The following is an 18,156-nucleotide window of genomic DNA, read 5'->3' as shown; positions in this document are numbered from 1 at the left end:
TTTGTGCTGTATGGAGAAGAGCCCCACACTCCAGCCACCATCTCAAGCAGGCTCCTGACTTCTGGGCATGCAGGGGCAAGGGGCTGGCAGTCAGAGGCAGCCGCTGGGTAGGGATACTGCAGAAAGAGTCAGGAGTGGCTGGGGTATGACTCCTACTCACTCATACCAACAGAGTGCAGAAGGAGTCAGCAACAGTGGGTGGTCACATACTGGCTAATTTTTCCTTGGGAGCAATAAATTAATATGGAATGATGCTGACCCTTCAGTTTGTGGTTTACAAAATAAACTAAGAAATTTAAAAAGCATGTCAGAGGAGGAACAGGAATGGAAGGTACATTTTCAGTAGTATTTGCTAAGAAAATTAAGGCAATAAGACCACAAGAGTACCATAGATATTGGTTCCTCATAGCTGAAAAGCAACAATCTTTTTTTTTTTTTTTTTAATCCAGAAGAAAGGCTAATGATGGGAGCTAAACAAAAAAAGCCATGTCTTCCCTGTGCCTCTGTGCATGACTCCAGAGGGCAGCTTCAGCTGGCAGCAGGTGATGGTCCATTCCCTTTTGCACCAAAGGGCCTGCACACCTGCAGGGTGGAGAAGCATTCTCCTGTGTGATTTCTGGTGTTTCCCTCACACAGAACCCCTTTCTTATTAATCTGCAGTTACTGTTTTTCTTTCTGATTAAAATGGGCTCTTGGGAATACAGGCTATTTGTGCTGTACTCTTAATAACCTTTCTACTGCATGGTGGAGGTGAAATGTCAAGACTGATAAATACTGTGAAGTGAACCCCCAAAAGACAGGCTTGGATACTGCATCATTATTTTTGTCAGCCAGGGTAGTTTGGCCAAGCCGTTAGAGTATCGATTTATATAGTTTCATTATAACCTATGTAAGTATGTGTGCATGAATGTTTGTCCAATGTTAGATCTATTTATTTGGAAATTTAGAACATCACATATTCCTCACCTTAAATTCAATGGTTTTGTAAGAACTCAAAATTGTAAGGATTTTTTTGTATTGCTTAGATTTTTTTTCTTACTGCCATGGAAAGGATGATATTTTCTTAATAATTCACCAGTTTTTCTCAGCACTTTGATTTTCAAATGAAGGTGGAGAGTAGATTTCTGCTAGTAACAGAGGGAAATATTTTCTTAAATATTATAATTTAGTATTTTTACTGTTTTTTAGTGAGAATAATGAAGAAGGTATGAGATATGGGAGGCCGAGAAAAATTGATGGGTGAAGGGAAAACAATGGATTGGGAAAGAAAAACAAATAACATGACTTAATTAGGACTTAAAATAGAAAAAACGACTACCTCTTATAGAAATATGGGGGAGCTATATATATGAGGTGAGAAACCTGCTTGGAATGATGAGTTCATATCATGCTGATAATTGCATTTAAACTGTAAGGCTGTAATGCACCTGAGGTTTATTTTGGTTTTGTTTCCTTTGCCTAGCAATAAAATTAAGTGGGTATGATCACTTGTGGAAGCTAGCTTCCCTTTGTCTTATTTACTTATAAAAATAATTTTCACCAAGAGCCACAGCTCTGGGAAACTTGCATCATTTACCCATCTCCCGGATATGAATAAAACATTGAGAATAAGCTTTATGGAGATTAGGCATCATTGTTTAATTCAACAGTCTGGTTCGAAAGTCTTCAGGAATAACTACAGACTGTTAAATCAGATCAGATAGTCTAGTCTATAAAATAAGTGTAAAAGCACCGAGAACATGGTCTTTTAGGAAAGGTGCATGGCTTCTTCAAAGGGAAGTCCTGTCTCAGTAACCTGCTGAAGGTCTTGGAGGGTGTCAGTGAGCATGCCAATAAGCACACAGTTAAAGGATTTCCCTAGAGACATAATGTGCAATTTCCAAAAATTGTTGTTAAGTTTCCACACCAGAGTTTATTACGGAAAATGAAGTTGCCATGGGTTTGGAGGACAGGGTCATTAATGGAGTTAAACCTGGTAAAAGGACAGAAAGCAATTAGTTGTCCTTAAAGGTGACTTTTCTGGATGAATACGAGTCAGCAGTTTGTTTCCTCAGGATCAGTGCTAAAACCCAGTTTTATTCAGCACCTTCATTGATGTGGTGGTGGGAGTTTGTAGTGTGATCTCCAAGAGCTTAATGCCAGCCTTCAGCTGACATTAAGCTCTTTCAGACAGACGAAAGCCATGCTAATGGCAAGGAACCTCAGAATGACCTCAGAAAACTAAGTCTGAGGATAAAAAGGTGGCAAAGGAGTGCCAATGCAGATAAATCTGAACGAAAGCATCCAGAATTAAAATAATCTAAACGAGCCTACTGCACAGTGTTAAATGTAGAGATGGCAGTTATGGCTCAGGAAGGAGATCTTAGCTGTCACTGAAATCATCAGTTTATCATGCATCAGCAGCAAAAGAAATGTTGGGTGCTATCAGGAAGGAAGGATGAAATTATACAAAAGCTTGATGGGTTCATATCTTGAATGTGGTGTATATTTCTGATCTCCACCTCTCAAGAGGATATTCTGCAGCTGGTGTGGAGGAGGGCAACAAAATGTTCAAGGGGTTGGAGCACTTTATCAGGAGACACTAAAAAGTTTGGAACTGTTCAGCTTGACGAGGCAGCTGGGTTAGGGGAGATGTGATCAAGTATTATGAAATGGTAAAAGCCAGTGGGTAAGGCAAATACACAATTGCTCTTCACCACACTCCACAATAAACGGACTTGAGAGCATTTGAAGCTAGTAGGAGATAGGTTTAAAAATGGTGTCTTTACACACGGGGTCATGAGCTTTTGCAATTTGTTGCCATTTGTATCTGTGGAGGCAGAATACCACTAAATTCAGGAATTAACTGGTGTACTGATTACTACAGAGTAATCTTAATCTGTGTTAAAATCCAAAGTGGAATAGTCATGATTGTGTCCTGGATTGTCCTTAAAACAGTCTTTCTGGATGCGCAGGGTGTGTGAGAAAAACAGACGAAGAATGGCCAAGCTCACATTTTCCCTAAATTGCACTGTCCTTTTGACAGTGTTGGACATCGTTAGCTTTAACCAACAGGTATTTTTTATGTTCTCAGAAATAAAAATAACAAGATATAATTGGGATGCAAAGAATTTTTCAGAGTTACTCAGCTCTTCTTCTGGACTAACGACCCACATTTTTAATGTCAGAGTGGCAATGATTTTAGAAATGTTGTATGTTAACTTTATAATGCTGTGCTTTCTCAGGAAACAATGCTTCCATGTTCTTTCTATCAGCAAAACTCTTCCCAGATGTTTATGTGAGATTTATACTATCCCAAACCACATCAAATTGCATTTGGAAGAATAAACCCCTCCTTGTTTTGAATGCAGCCAAGAATCAGAACCTGAGGAGGTTCGAAGCTTGAACTTTTCCTCCAACCTTGAATTTCTGTCACAAGAGGTGTTCAGTTTTAAGGTTATAATTCAGACCAGTTTCCACTGAACTGCTTCCCGTCATTCTTAACACTGAATTGCACATAGTTTAACACAAAATGCCCCCTCATTCAAAACAGCTTTTACTCATTTATTTTTTTCATTAGAAGAAAGAGAAACAATATGCAATCAAATGCACTGGTGACATGGCAACCACAACGTCAGCTAAGGTTTATAACACTATCCCAGAATTTCATAACAGAGGTTTTCTCTTGCTCCTGTTCATGCTTGCAGCAAAACTCCCAAGGGCATCCAAAAGTACAGAACAGGGTCTTGAGTTGTTAGTGAAGTTGGGAAAACAGATGTGAAGTAAAAATGGGAAAATAGATGTGAAGGAAGATAGCAAGATGGCTTTGGGAATATTTATTTAGGAGTTTACCACAGTACAGGGAGAAGGCTCAAATACAAAATTGGCATAGAAGAGATGGCATCAGAGGTTAACTGGATTGTAAAAGATTATTTCAAGGAGGGGGTAAGTTGTGCAGGGCCTTGGAAGTGAAACCAAGGGTGGTATAAAGAGAAGGAAGCCACTGGAAGAAGGCGAAGAGACGTTTGATACAGTTAACCCAAACACCTAGGAGAAAAGACAGTGGCTTTCTAGAGAAGTGAGACTGCTTTTTTTTAAGGCCAAGGGAAGGAACACTGCATTATTCAAGATGGGGAATGAGAGTTTCTGCTCTGAAGGAAAGGCTCTAAGAGCTTTTAAGCAGGAAATGTTAACAACTTGCATGAAGGCAGAGCCTAGCACCTCTGTACAAAACTTGAATGGAAGATATCCTGCAGACAGAGGACTCAATATCAGGCCAGCAATAATAATGGGTTCTGTAGTGATCAAGGAAAGTGATCTAAGGAGGGCTGGAAGGGGAAATCGGGATGTCTTTTACAGTAATGCTGAACTTGGGTTGATGTACCATATCCATAAGGAAATATTAATGACACTGACTGAAACATAGACTAACTGATTTGAGGTGTTCCCTGTTTAAATATCCGTTTGCTTTCATCAATCTAAACTATGCTAATAGAATGGTGTGGGCACTGTTGTGTACAAGCCCTTAAATTTCCATCTTCCTATCTCTATTAACTTTTAGCTGAGGTACTGTTTACAGTCCTGGGTCTTCAGGGGCTTCTCAAAGCTTTGCACCTCAAGGGGTTGAGGATGCAGCCCAGAAAAACAGTTATTAATAGTTTCCAGACAATTTTAAAAGTACTACACTGTTCCTTAATAGAGCATATGTTAAATGTACACAGAAAATATTGTGAACTGAAACATTGTAAATTAAATTTCAAATATACTCAATGAATTTAGAAAAAAAACTTACTAAAGCATTTCTATTTGTATTCCTCATAGAGTCTCCCCCACTTTGTTGCTGTTGTATATCCAAACATGAGGTTCTGAGCACTTTTTTTTTGCAAAGGCACTCCCTTCTCATCTTGTTCCCAAGACAGTTCTTAAAATTTATGACATGACCACAGTATGTGTGTGCAAATGTCATCTATGCTCAAAGTTTGAGAAGACTGTCCCTGCCTCAGCATTTCCTCACTGCTTCACTGGCTTTCTGAAGCCTGTCAGAAACTTTCTGCAGTGTCTGACTACTCTTCCAGCAGCTCTTGTCTGAACTGAAACTGATAAAGGTCTGGGACTTGGCCCTGCCAGCAGATATATCTTTTGGTTCTTCATCAGTCAGGCTCAGGGCAGTCCTTAACTTTCACATTTGTAAGGAATTTCTCATTAAGCAACTGTGGATGACGCACCAGATGGCTTTCCCACAATGGAAAGTTTCTCAAAGCTTCAGAAACAAATATCTGAGCATATTTAATAAGTGCTATATCCTATGTCTATACATTTCTGTGTAATCTAGCTGAGTTGCTCTATCCCACAGTTTTAAAATGTTTGGAGATCAAATTAGATTCCATATACTTTTCTCTGGCTTGCTTCCCTTTTCTTGAGCCAGGAATAGCAAATGCCACAATACAGGATATGTGACATTTCCTCCAATTTTTCAAATGTAGCATGTCAATATTTGCCCTCCTCTTTGGCAGATGCAGGCCCACAGGTCTTCCACCATCACATGAGTGTTCATGCATCTGAAGACTCATTTTAGTGAAGAAGACAAGGACTATTTCCTTTGCGTTCATAACTAGAAATTATCCACCCTTGAGTGAGAAATAAAGTGTATATTCACGCTCTACAGAGTTTTTGGTCTCTTGATTCATGTAAGTAAAAAGTAGGCTCTCTCAGTGTGTGAAAAAAATGGAAAAGTTTCTTTACACCAGTGGTCTCTTGGTGTTGCATTTAACTATCATCTTATATGTTCCAGAAGGTATGATTTATCTCATCTCTCTGCAATTGTTAATATTCAGTCCTTTCTCATTTAGTTAGAGTGTAACAAGAGAAAATGATTTAAAATGTCTTTCTTTTGATTTCTAGCCATACCTTCCCACTGGAATAATTCTGAAGATACAATATCTTGGAAACATACTTATAGTCTGAAATTACTTCCTGTTTGAGAGAGGCAGGATTGCTGATGCAATGCTATTTTCTGTACTTTAAAGGCTATCTACTCCCATTCTGGTGGTCTAACCTGGGTATGTTTTGCCTCTGTACCGGTGGCATCTCAGGAAGGCTCTGCTCTCTTGAGAGCACATTTGGAGACTTGGGTAAACTGATGGAGAGAAGCTGGAAGGTGGATGCTTGCTAGCTTTACAAACGGCTCCAGATTTTACCACGTATTTTTGCTGTCGGAAGCATATTTTTAATTGGCAGGGGCAGAATCACTAGGGGACAATTTGCAGTTGATGGGAGTTGCAAGTTTCTGATGTAAATGTTGGAGTGAGGTGATTAAGAGGCTCTGTGTCCTTGCAACAATAAAATCTGAATGTTCATCTAATGCATTGTTTTGCCAGTTTGAACCTGGCCTCATAAATCTAATTTCTTTTTCAGGAGTAAGATACTTCTTGTAACCAGCCCAAACCAACAACTCAGTTCAGCTTTGTGAGTTTAAATCTTTATGAGCCTTGAATTTGCTTATTAATCTAACACAAAGCTAGAATTAAGATTAAAGGTATTCTCCACTTTTGAACAGTCTAGAAAAACATATTTAAATTCACTCAAACCATTGTGTCACTACAGACTGTTTTTGTATTCTCTCTTAATCTGTAGTCTGTTTTAGTCTCTTAGGCAACTGTGTTCTTTCATACAGGTACAGTGATACTAGAAAAAGCAAGTGTATTCAAGAATGCAGCTTTGTCATGGGGAACTGTGATAGACCACTATTATAATCCCCCTCATCATTATGTGTAGACAGCATATAGATAGCAGTCAGACAAATGGGGGTAGAATAGGCACTTGACTTAGAATATTTTAAAATAACATAATGATAAAATATAACCAAAGAAGAAATGTGCTGGTATTCTTCAGGGATTGATTCTCTGAATAGTAATTCACTGCAATACTGCCTCCCTCAGCCCCTTCTTGATTTTGGGGTAAAAGAAAAAGAAAGCCCTTGTTAGTGTAGTTTTAAAAGCACATAACCCTGAAATGACAGGATGAATCTGTCATTTCTCCAGCCTCTCAGATTCTGTAGGGAGGATGGATGGTGCAAGATGTATGACGGGAGGGGGGCCTGGATCACAGAGGGGACAGTGAGATTTTCTCTGCTCACCACCTGCTTGTGTTATCCCATTCTTTCCTTTGCTCCCACAAGTCAGGATGTAACTGTCAGTCAACACTCAGGTAAAGATCAGTGCTGAAGAAGCTCTTGGATTAAGTTTTGTGTCTACTAGTGAAGCCAACTGTGATGGCTCAGGAAGACTTTGATCTTTCTATAAAAGCTCACTTAACACTTTAGTTCATTTCTTTGCTTCCCATCACTGATGACTGCTGCTTATTGTTCATTTAGATCTGGGCTTCCATCCATTCTGACGATGGCTCACACTGCCTTCATTTGAAGTGACAGTTGTCAGACAACCTAGTTTTGCTCATTTAAGACAATAGGGAGGGGATTTTTCATCTTCTCTTTTTTTTGTTTGTGTTTTTTGTTGTTGTTGTTGTTTTCTTTTGTTTTGTTGGGGTTTTGTTTGTTTGGTTGGGTTTGGTTTGTTTTTTTTTCCCCTACTCCTTCTCAAAAAAACTGGACTGAGCTGGAGGCTTTATAAGCCTTGGACAAATGACTACCAAACAGTTATTTTGAGGAAATGTTCAGGAGGAAGCATGGAAAGATAGAGAAGTTGTGTAGTTATGAGAGAGTATGATACCAAATGGCTGTCTGAACCTTACAGCCTGTCACAGAGTTTAGCAATTTTGACTTAAAAAGAGGCTAAGGACATTTTTTCCAGCAGCCTTGCCGAATGGTGTGTCAAAGATGAAAACCTACAAAAGGCTGTGAGCCCCAAAAATACTAAGACAGAACAGGCTGAGATTTTGTTAAATGATCTGAACACTTGGGCATAAGAAGTGGATGTTCAGATAAAAGGATGAGCAGTAGTTTATATGCAGTCATAAACCAAACTCATCCATGCAGCTACCTGCCCATTTAATTGGTCAGAGATACCCAGAGATGCTTGGAATACTTAGCCCTATGAAGTGGGAAGGCAAGTGTTTCTGGCAGACAAACTTACCTTGACACTCGGGCCCTAAAATTGTCAGCAGGAAGACAATACCTTTAAAAATCCCTATTTTTTAGGAAAGTAGCCAGCACAAGTAACTGTAAGTGTCATTTAAGACATTGTCTGAGATGTTTCTCTTTGTAAGTGCCTAGAAGGTGTATTTATCACAGGCTGAGAAGAGTCATGCCCCACACTGTCAGGTTAGTACAGGATAGGGACCTGTATGTGAACACCACACACCACATCAGGAAATTGGAAGCAGAAAAATAATCTAGAAATGCTAAAGAGCCTCCCCAATATCAGTGATGCTCCCTATAACCTATGATTCATAGTATCAGATTTCACTATTTTTCCTGAGACCACTGGCGTTTTCCACATTCTGAGTTGGACATTGCCCTTTGGAAGTCCAACCACACTTTGCCCCCCCCCCCCCCCCCCCCCCCCCCTATTTATCTTCCCCATTTTGCATGGCAAACTCTCTGACTCCTGCATTGTGCAAAACACATTCTGCATGTGCACAAAGCCCAAGCTGAAGGAGTTTGGCAGAAATTAAGTACATGGGTTGGTAAAAGGGTGCCTCGGAAAGTCAAGATGTCCACAGACCTGAGGGTTGCTCAGCCTTGCTCTTCACCATGCCCTGCATTGACCATCTGTAGGGTAGAATTTACCCTTTGTGTGATAAAAACTCACACACACCCAATGCCCTGTTTTAAAGACTTAAACTGAGTGTTTGTGGCATCTGAGCCTCCTCCTGAATCTGTCAGCCATAGCTACTTTAATTCATAGTAAGGAAGTTTTGCTCTTGACAACTGCCTCATTCACTCCTTGAGTCAGCTTTATTCAGCATTTTAAAAGATGAAATTTGTAACTACACCAGTAGGGTGTTTTTTATCTTAGAAGATGAGGGAATTTTGCCATTAGATGCATCATACAAACTGGGTGACTTCTGACAGTAGTTTAATCAGCCTCCAATAACTATCATGCCGTGTGGTTGACGGTGAATTGCATGTGATTATCTTTTGAGACTAAAAAGGCAAAGCGTATGCTTCGAATTGCCTGTCCTGACCAGGAATGGCAGCTATAGTCAGATATGCAAAACCCTGAATGATAGCAAGTGGAACTGAAGGGGAAGCACAAACATTTACACCTTCTTGAATATAGGCCTGTAGGTTAAATTTGCAGAATGTGACCACTACTTAGTTTCCCAAACTGAGATATCTTTATCTTCCCTAGGGTCTAAGGAAGAATCTGGCTGCTAGGCTGAGGCATCTTCACAGGTGAAAAAACATGATGCAGTTGTTTTCCTATGCAGAAAAAGTAACTTTTTTTAAAATATAATACTAAAATGTGATATTCTGTGTTCTTTAGACTAATGCTGATATGCCAGAGAGATCAAAGCATTGCAGTATATTTTATCAACTTGCCTTTATTCTGAATCTATTAAATTGTATTTTCTCTTGTTCTTATTCAATTTATGATTTATTTTTCTCCCAGTATAAATCAGTCTCTCTTCTTGGATTCATGGCAGGTATTCCATCTTATTTTTCAATATGCTATGTCTAGAACAAATATCTAGTCAGTCATGGGCATATAAAATATTAATCATATGTGTTTGAAGGTATGTTGCTATAGCAATTCCTTTAATGTGAAGAAAAATCAGCATATAGCAGGCCAGGGATATGAGAACAGTAGGAATTACAAAGCTGTAACGGCACTATTAACACATTACTGCATTGTAATGATATTATTTTCTAACTATTCTAGTCCCCAGCTGGCTAATTTTCAAGATAGAATTCTTCAGCAGGGATTTCATAAATGACTCCAACAAAAAGACACTTGCAATATGAAGAAGACATTAAGCAATCTGAAGAAAATATTTTTTAAAAGATAAAGTAGGCAAACGTGCAAAATATCTTCTCTTTGTGACTTTCCAGATCCCCTCTCAACCCTGTTCCAAAGTGATCTACCCTGAGGAACTGAACATGACAGGGCTGAAGGGAGGAGATTAGCAAAACCTGGTTTAAAAAGAAATGCTGTGATCTTAGCATGTAAAGCTGCAGAGCAGGAAAGCTGGGAGAGCTAGTAGGAGAAGATATGGAAATGTAATTTCATCTTGTATTACAAATCTAACTGGAAAATTTAAAAACCAAAGCAGAAAAGACAATGTCTCTGAGAGGACTGTAATTGTCTGGGGGAGAAAGGAGGCTGTAAATTATGGTCCAGTTCATGTCTGAGAAAAGAATGCAATGGTAAATTGAACAGATTGGGAATATGGACTGAAGCATAGCGTGAAAGAGGAGCTAGTCAGACATGGATACACTTAGCCTGTATTAAGGCTGCTAATCCTCTGGGTGTATTAGTATTGCCTTCACTGAGGGGAAGGTAGGGTCAGCTTCAAGTAATCCCACTTTTAGTATTTAACTCTTTGAGTTTGATGCTTTCCTAATGTAGATGTTTACATTGTGTTGTAAAACATCCTGAATTGCCTAGGATTCATCTTGCCTTGCTGTGCTCTGTGTTTTAAATATTAATGTCTTGAGGCCCAACTATCTTAATATCACTTTTTCAACACATTCTTTAAAAAAAAAAAGAAAAAACCCAAAACAAACAAAATCTCACAAACAATGAACACTACAGTAGACCCTTGGGTTTGTTGCATTGATTTAGTGTCTGAATGAACAAGAAAAAACATTTATATCTGAATGGATGGGATCAAACAGTAAAGATCAGAGGGAGCTAGCTATGAATCATGCACATCCTTTCTTTTTAATTAAAGACAAACATAAGCCTTCAAGGAAAAGAAGCAGTAGTTCAAATAGGTATTAAGTTTAATAACAAACAACCTTTACAGAGATGGATCATTTTCTCACTCTTTTGTGGTACAGCAAAGTGACAGTAAAAAGCAAGAAAAGGAAAATCAGGAAAACATAACCTGTACAAGAAAAAAGAAAGCAGACAGACTGCTTTTGTTGAACATGATTTCCAAGGTGGAGAAAGTTTTCAAAAGGTGAGGGGAGAGGAGGCAGATAGATTTAAAAGAAATAAAAGAAAGTTTTAAAGGACAGACTTCCTATTTCGGTCTCCTTGAGAAATGTGTGAAAAGAAGCTAGTTAGTTTAAACTGTGATAGAAAGAAGTACATCAGGAAAATATAAATACCTGGGCATTTGGAAATGAACAGTTATGTTTCACCACTGAACCCTTCTGGTAAGCTGTAATTTGCACCCAGATTTCACTTTCAAGGTGCCTAAGAGCCAGAATTCAAATACCTGAAGAATTTGTTAGAGCTATCAGCAGCATCTAACATTTGTGTAGCACAAGACTAGACTGCACTGCTGAGCAAAAGTTTTCAGGGCTGCATAGTGCCAAGCTTGTGGCAAGAAACTGTGATACCACAAATGTATGGCCTTGCTGTAAAGGAAAACCTCTCAGCATCCAGAAAGTAACAGTTACCTGAAAAAGGTTATGTAAGTGCCAAGTATAATTACTAATAAAGTGGTCGATATTAAGAATTGAAATTTTGCAAGCAGTCCTGGCTGGTGAAACATCTGTGATCGGGGTCTGCAACATTTTGGAGTATGCACAGCATATGTGCATTTGTGTAAGAATGATATGGGTGGCTGCATTATGAGTCTCATTTCTGCTGTGTTCCTATATATATTATTGCTGTTTACACACATATATGAAGAGCAACTGTGGTGTCTATGAGTACCACCTACACATATACAGTCATTAGATATGAGCTGAGACAGTCTAATGGTATGTTCTTAGCTACTTTTTCAAAAACTTTGGAAAATATTAAAATTTTCCAAATTTAAAAATATTAGGTTCTTAGATTAATCTTGTATGGAAAGCAGAACCTGTACAAGAGGCTATTCTTACCTCTGTCTCTCAATTACCTGTCTCTCTCAAAGTCAGTTCCCAATATCTTGAGAACGCATCTTTTCCATTTTTATTAGAGGGCCATTTCCACTCATCCGGAAACAGATTTTTACTGATCTCCTGAATGCTCCTTTAAATCAGGTTTCCACTACTGGATTTAATCTAATACTGTACCCTTTTGAAGTAATACACAGACACAAAAAGAACACAGGGCGAAAATCTAAAACACTGAAGAAGGTGTCTAGCCAAAGCATACATCTACTGCATATTGTTGCTCTATTGGCTTTATGTTTTCCAATGGACACTGGACCCTTATGGGTCAGCTATCTATTTACATTGCCCCTTCAAAGGCTCCACCCTGTAGGAACCCTCTGGAACTAATTGACATAAAAATCTGGTCCTATTGAAAGCTTTGGAAATTTTGCCACTGACTTCACCACAGCCAGGATTTCACCTTATATATTTGCTCAAGAAAGAACTGAGCCCTTTAACCACAATACACCCATTCTACCTCTCCACCACTGTGGGCACCCACGTTTGTGCTCAGTGTCAGGTGGAGCAAATGTTGTTTACTTCTATCCCTAGCTCAGCTGAGCATGCTAAGTGAGAGATGCACCAGCCTAACTCATTACAAATGGCCTTTTAATGAACTAGTTAAGGATTTAAATTATCCAATAACCTGGGAAAAAAGCATTTTAAATTTGAAACCTTTCAAGCAGTTAAAACCTGACATGTTGCCATTGAAAACAGGCCAGGGAAAAAGTGTTTCCACTTCTTGAGATTCACCACTTACAGGGAGAGATAATAGCGTTTTAGGCACCCCAGGTACTGCAGCCTTCAGAGGGTGCTCAGATGTCAGCTTCAGGAATTGATTCTGGCTGTGCCGCATCTCAAGTTGATCTTCCAGGCCTGAGAGAGTGTTTGGTCACTTAACAAACTGGATGACTATATCCTGGGCCAGTGCCATTTATATGGGGGAGGAGGTGAATGAGAAAGAGAGGGGAAGATTTCCACAGATTAAGAGGTTTGTTTCACTGGAGTAAATTTCTGGTTTTGATTTTTTTTTTTTTTTTTTTAAAAAAAAGATGTGTATTACTTCTATTTGAGAACAAATCAAGTTGAATATCTTAATACTCAATATATGCTGTGTTTGCAGACTAGCAAGTAATCTGCTATTCTGAATTTGCTAAAAATCCTGGCAATAATGTACTTTAAAAAAAATATTTGCTGAGCTGCCTCGTGTGTGGCACTGAAAGACTGAAGCATTAAAGAACTACATATTTCATCCTTAAAACCTACACAGTGAGGCCCTGAAAAAATACTTTGTCAAAAAACTCCCTGGTAGTTAAGAAGTCTTAAAGTCAGTATCTAACCACAAACATATCACATACACTCGATTCTCAGGTGCCCTGTCAGGGACAGGAATGCTGTGCACAAGCCAATCCCATGCAGACCTGGGGAAGCCAGGCTGTCCTTGCTCCATGGTTACATCTCAGCACCCTTATGGTGGAGATTACAATTCAGTATGTTTTTCAGTTTAGCTCTATCTGTCTGTTACCAGTGTTCTCAGCTTTTATAAGCCTAAACAAAGCATATGTTGGATGCTTAGTTTCCTATCAATGTGTGGGAGAATCAGTCCTCCTATTTACTGAGCTCCTTGCTTTGCACATGATCTGGCTGCACAGGTTGGGCTGGTCAGATTGTGAAATCTTGCAGGCAGCTCAGGAGTGAAGCGTTGGAGTTGACAGACTGTTTTCCTGGAGCACAGGACCCGAGGAGCTGCAAAATGCTGGCACCGGCTATGCAAGTGCTGGTGAAGCTGTTTTCTGAAAGCTCATGAAGGTTCATAAGGGAGACCTGTTCTTTGTCAAACCCACTGCTGCTGAGTCAGAGACCTTTCTGCAATCTCTTCGCCTTATCCGTTACAACTAAATCCACATGTGTAGTTAAGATCAGTTAATGGAAAAAAAAAAAAAAAGTGAAGTGCTGTGTTTTAACCAAGGCAGCAACCTTTAGGGAGGTAGAGCAGCTCTGCTTTGGAATGACCTGGAGGAGCAGTACCCAGCTGTCCAGTGCTGTGAGTCCCCTGAAACCCACCTTCCTTCACAGCAACCCTCTTAACACTGCAGAGGGCAGCAGGGTTTTCTTGCTTTTCTAATTCTATATTATCTTTAAAGAGGTAACTGTAATAATCATAGAGAAAAAGACACAAATGAAAACTACATTCTTAAGTCTTCCATAATTTTTCAGTAAAATGCAATTATTTGTAGCACATTCACAGACACGGATGGATGTATGATGGTGGAAAAAGCATGAAGCTGGCTTGTGAAGTGATCAATAGGTGGTTGGGAAGCAGGCATGACGCTGGTGGCTTGACTGATTTATAGTGGCTATTCAAATGGAGAAATGTTTGCCTCCAGGTGATTAGACAAATATTTGGTTTTAACTGCCTTTACTTCTTAGTTTCTGGGTTTTTGTGGAACCTGTTAAATGTGTTTTCTTCACAGCACTCAACTCTTATGCATGATGGTCTTTTTGTGCACTAAATGACCTTTGAGATCTGGAAAGAACAGTCTCACATGAAATAATGAAAAGGGTTTAAATCATTAGTTAACCTTTTAATGCCGTCTTGTGTTTGGGCCAAAAGTGTAAACTCACCTCACTATTTCTGAAGTTCTTCCTACAGAATGCTAGAAAATTACTTTTTTTTTTTTTTAAAAAAAAAAAAAAAAAGCAATTATCAAAAGCACTTTGCATGCTACCTTTGAGCCATGGGCCTTGTAAAATACCAATATCACAGAATCACAGCAAATGTAGAGATGTGGAGGCCTCTGCATGACTTAATATTAATTTCTGCACTAAACAATTTTATTTATTAAATTTTCTATATCTACTGAATTTTCCATTCCTTTCTATAGCAAAGAATATATTTAATATTCCTCCCATGCACTGAAACATTTATAAATCTAGAAAGCCTAATGCTGTATTTCACCTTGGTGTTATATCTTTTTTGCTATGGGTACAGAAATGGAGGATGTGAAAATAGCTATATATGGCCTTTATATGTTTTCACCCAGGCCACAAAAGCAAACTGAGGGCCTTCAGTGCCACTTTGACTAAGGCCCCTATTCCCAAAAACCATTTCTCCACTTTTAAAGATTGTACACATTTGTGGCCCTAAATTTTGGCATTTATAAATTTATGAAGTATATTTCATCTAGGTTCAGTTTCATCCCAGATCTGAATAGCCACATCCTAAAAAGAATTTGAAAGTTAAATAATTAAAATATAGTAATGGATGTAAAACACTGACCACAGTCTTTAAGTATATTAGAAATAAATTGGCTTCTACTGACAGATTCCTCAGAGTTTCTGTTGTCATTACCATTTTTACTCCCATGTAATATTTCTACGCAAGTCTCACTGCTCTGAGACCTACTATTCCAAATAGCAATGATAAGGTTTTATGAATCTGAAAACAAGTCAGTTTGAACTGAGTTAAATTTGCAGTGATGCCAGCACTTGGTCTCTAAATGTTAGCTCATAGGGAACAATGAACTTATCTTATTGAATTGAACTTCAAAATTAAATAATTAAAAACAATCCTTCTCCCCCGCCCCCCCCCCTTCCAATTCTTTACGGTTAATAATTATAATAACATACTCAGATGCAGTCAGTGTTATTATCTGATAATGCCTGAAATTTGAAATGGGCCTATTAGCCACCCGAGGCGAAACATAATTGCCCAGTTTCTGTGCACTATCAGATGGCAGATGATGTTGCTGAATGTTATTACTTAAGTATTTCAATTTTTCATATGGTGGAGAAATTAAATTTCAACTCTGTACTGCAGCAAAACACTCCGGTTTGAAGGGTGTTAGTATTTGTGAAAGGTTGCAATGCTGATACTGTTGCCTTTATAGTCTTTGACAATATAATTAAAGCTGAAGAACACTGTTGCTGAGAACTTTAACATGGTATATATTGTAGTGCCTATTTGCACTCCAAGTAGCAATAACCTTGCATCAGCTTTTGTAAGTATGTGACGTCTCAGACCATTTTATTGCTGGGCTATTTATTCATTGACATAGAGTACGTGCACACCTCTAGCATTAGTCACTGTAAGTGAAATCCCTGCTGACTTGGTGGAAGCCAAGGACTTTGCTGAAGCAAGGACTCCTTGTCTGAGCTCCAAAGTGTGCACAGACTCCAGCGGATTCACTTCCTTTCACCCATTGCTACTGAGAAAAAATGCATACATCCAGTCATTACTAAATCCTGAGGCTACAGACAGCAGCCACACAACTTTCAGCTAGGAGACAGCTTAGCTGCTATGTACTGAAGGGTGCTTGATTTTAGTAATGTGGGAATAATTTGTTTTCAGTTTTTTCAGGAGAAATCTTTTTTGTTCCCAAGTCTGAGTTCTTTATGCTACATGTTGAAATGCTCAAATTAAATTCTCAGCTGCTGCTGCTTTTTTTTTTTCTTTTTTTTTTTTTTTTCCTAGGTAGGTTTGCATAGATCTGCTTTAAAGCTCTGGGGACCTCAGAAGAAGAGAAGCCAGCTCAGGGCCTCTTAGCTGGGAGGTGTTGTGGGACTATGGGAATAAAAGCCAGTGAGACTGATGTTGCTAATGAGGCCTGCTGGTGTGACTCAGAACGAAAGTGTCACTTGCAAAAAAAAAAAGGGGTGCAGCTTGAATAACTCTGTTACACTGAAACCTTTGGGACTCCCTCTCAGTGGAACAAGTCTAATAACACTGCCTGGGTAGAAGAGACTTTGGGCCTTAATATATCAGCCTCACCTACAACAGCAAGAAGAAACCATGCTTTATAATAATCAGAACATACTGGTACCTAGTATCCTACTGCCCAAGGCAGGCATGAAACCGTAGTTATTCCACTCTGTTGTACGAACGCTGTGTTTTTGTAGCACAACTGAGAGTTAAACTCTTTAGAGAGCTGGCTTTTTAAGAATTTTCTGGCTTGTAGCTAACATTATGGTCAGTTCATCTGCATAAACCTTCCAGATGCCACAATTCCCTCTGCAATGTCCCAGTTATGTAACACTCATTCACAGGTGAAAGGGTAAGTGTTGAGTGAGGTTTAGCCTTCCGGAAAATTAACTCTGCCTTCAGGTCTTCTGCCTTTCCCTTTCTTTGAAGGACACTGTGTCTGTGTCCTGCCCCCGAAAAGCTATTTGAATTTATTTATTTTGGAGAAACCTATATTATAATGCTTCATTTTTATATTAAAATGTTAAATTAGAAAAATACTTTATTGTTGAATACAGTATTTTAATTTTTCCTCCCTTTTTCCAGATGCTTTGGTGAAGAGTTATTTATCCAGACAGGTGAATTAATTACTCTTATGAATCCATGAATCAAGTGTTTGAATAACTCAGTGATCTTCAGCACCAGTTAACAAAGGAAGCCCTATGCTGACCTAAAATTGTGTCATGCTTAATCACAGAACTGCAGCACTTGGTAAGTCTGGCTGTATTTCAAGAGAGCTCAGTGAGGAGGCCAAAGAGGCAGGCTTCCTTTGGGCTTTGTGAGTGCTGCTTGTGGTGGCAGTGAGGCTCATCCCAGAGAACCCAGCACAGTAATGGTGACAGTCAGAGGTAGACTGGAAACAAAGAGGAACATCCTGGCTCCACTTTTTTTTTTTTTTTTTAGTTGCAAAGAACAATTAATGAAACCGTGATTAGGAAGTCCTGGGGAGAGGAATTCAAAACCAGCCTATAGAGCAATAGGACTGAATAGCAGATGGGGGAGAACTGTCTTCCCACCTTTTCCCTGTGGCAACAGATGATGCACAGGGCCCTGGACTCATACAGAGCAGTAAGTGAGGAAGAAACAGAGGGTTATTGGTTCAGTATGCTGAAATGTATTCCTTTTGCTATTGGGATGTGTGTACATCATACACATAAGACTGTGACCAAAACACTTTTTCTTAAGTATTCCTCAAATAGCATTGTTCAGCTACCAGAAAAGGAGGAAAGGAGGTATTTGCTTTATAATGTGGGGAGAAATTATATTACCGTGTTTCTGCATAATGAAATTATATTCATAAACTCTTTTAAAATAGGGAAGACTTACATTTGGAAGAATGGGGATAGGGCACGAAGGAGGACAGAACCCCACTATACTTTGTTGGTTTTTAGCATTAATGTATTTGAGTTGAAACCAATTAATTTTGGATCTGAACCAAGTCTCC

The sequence above is a fragment of the Athene noctua genome, chromosome 2 (assembly GCF_965140245.1).
Source record: "Athene noctua chromosome 2, bAthNoc1.hap1.1, whole genome shotgun sequence".
Taxonomy (NCBI): domain Eukaryota; kingdom Metazoa; phylum Chordata; class Aves; order Strigiformes; family Strigidae; genus Athene; species Athene noctua.
Note: the sequence above shows the minus strand (reverse complement) of the source record.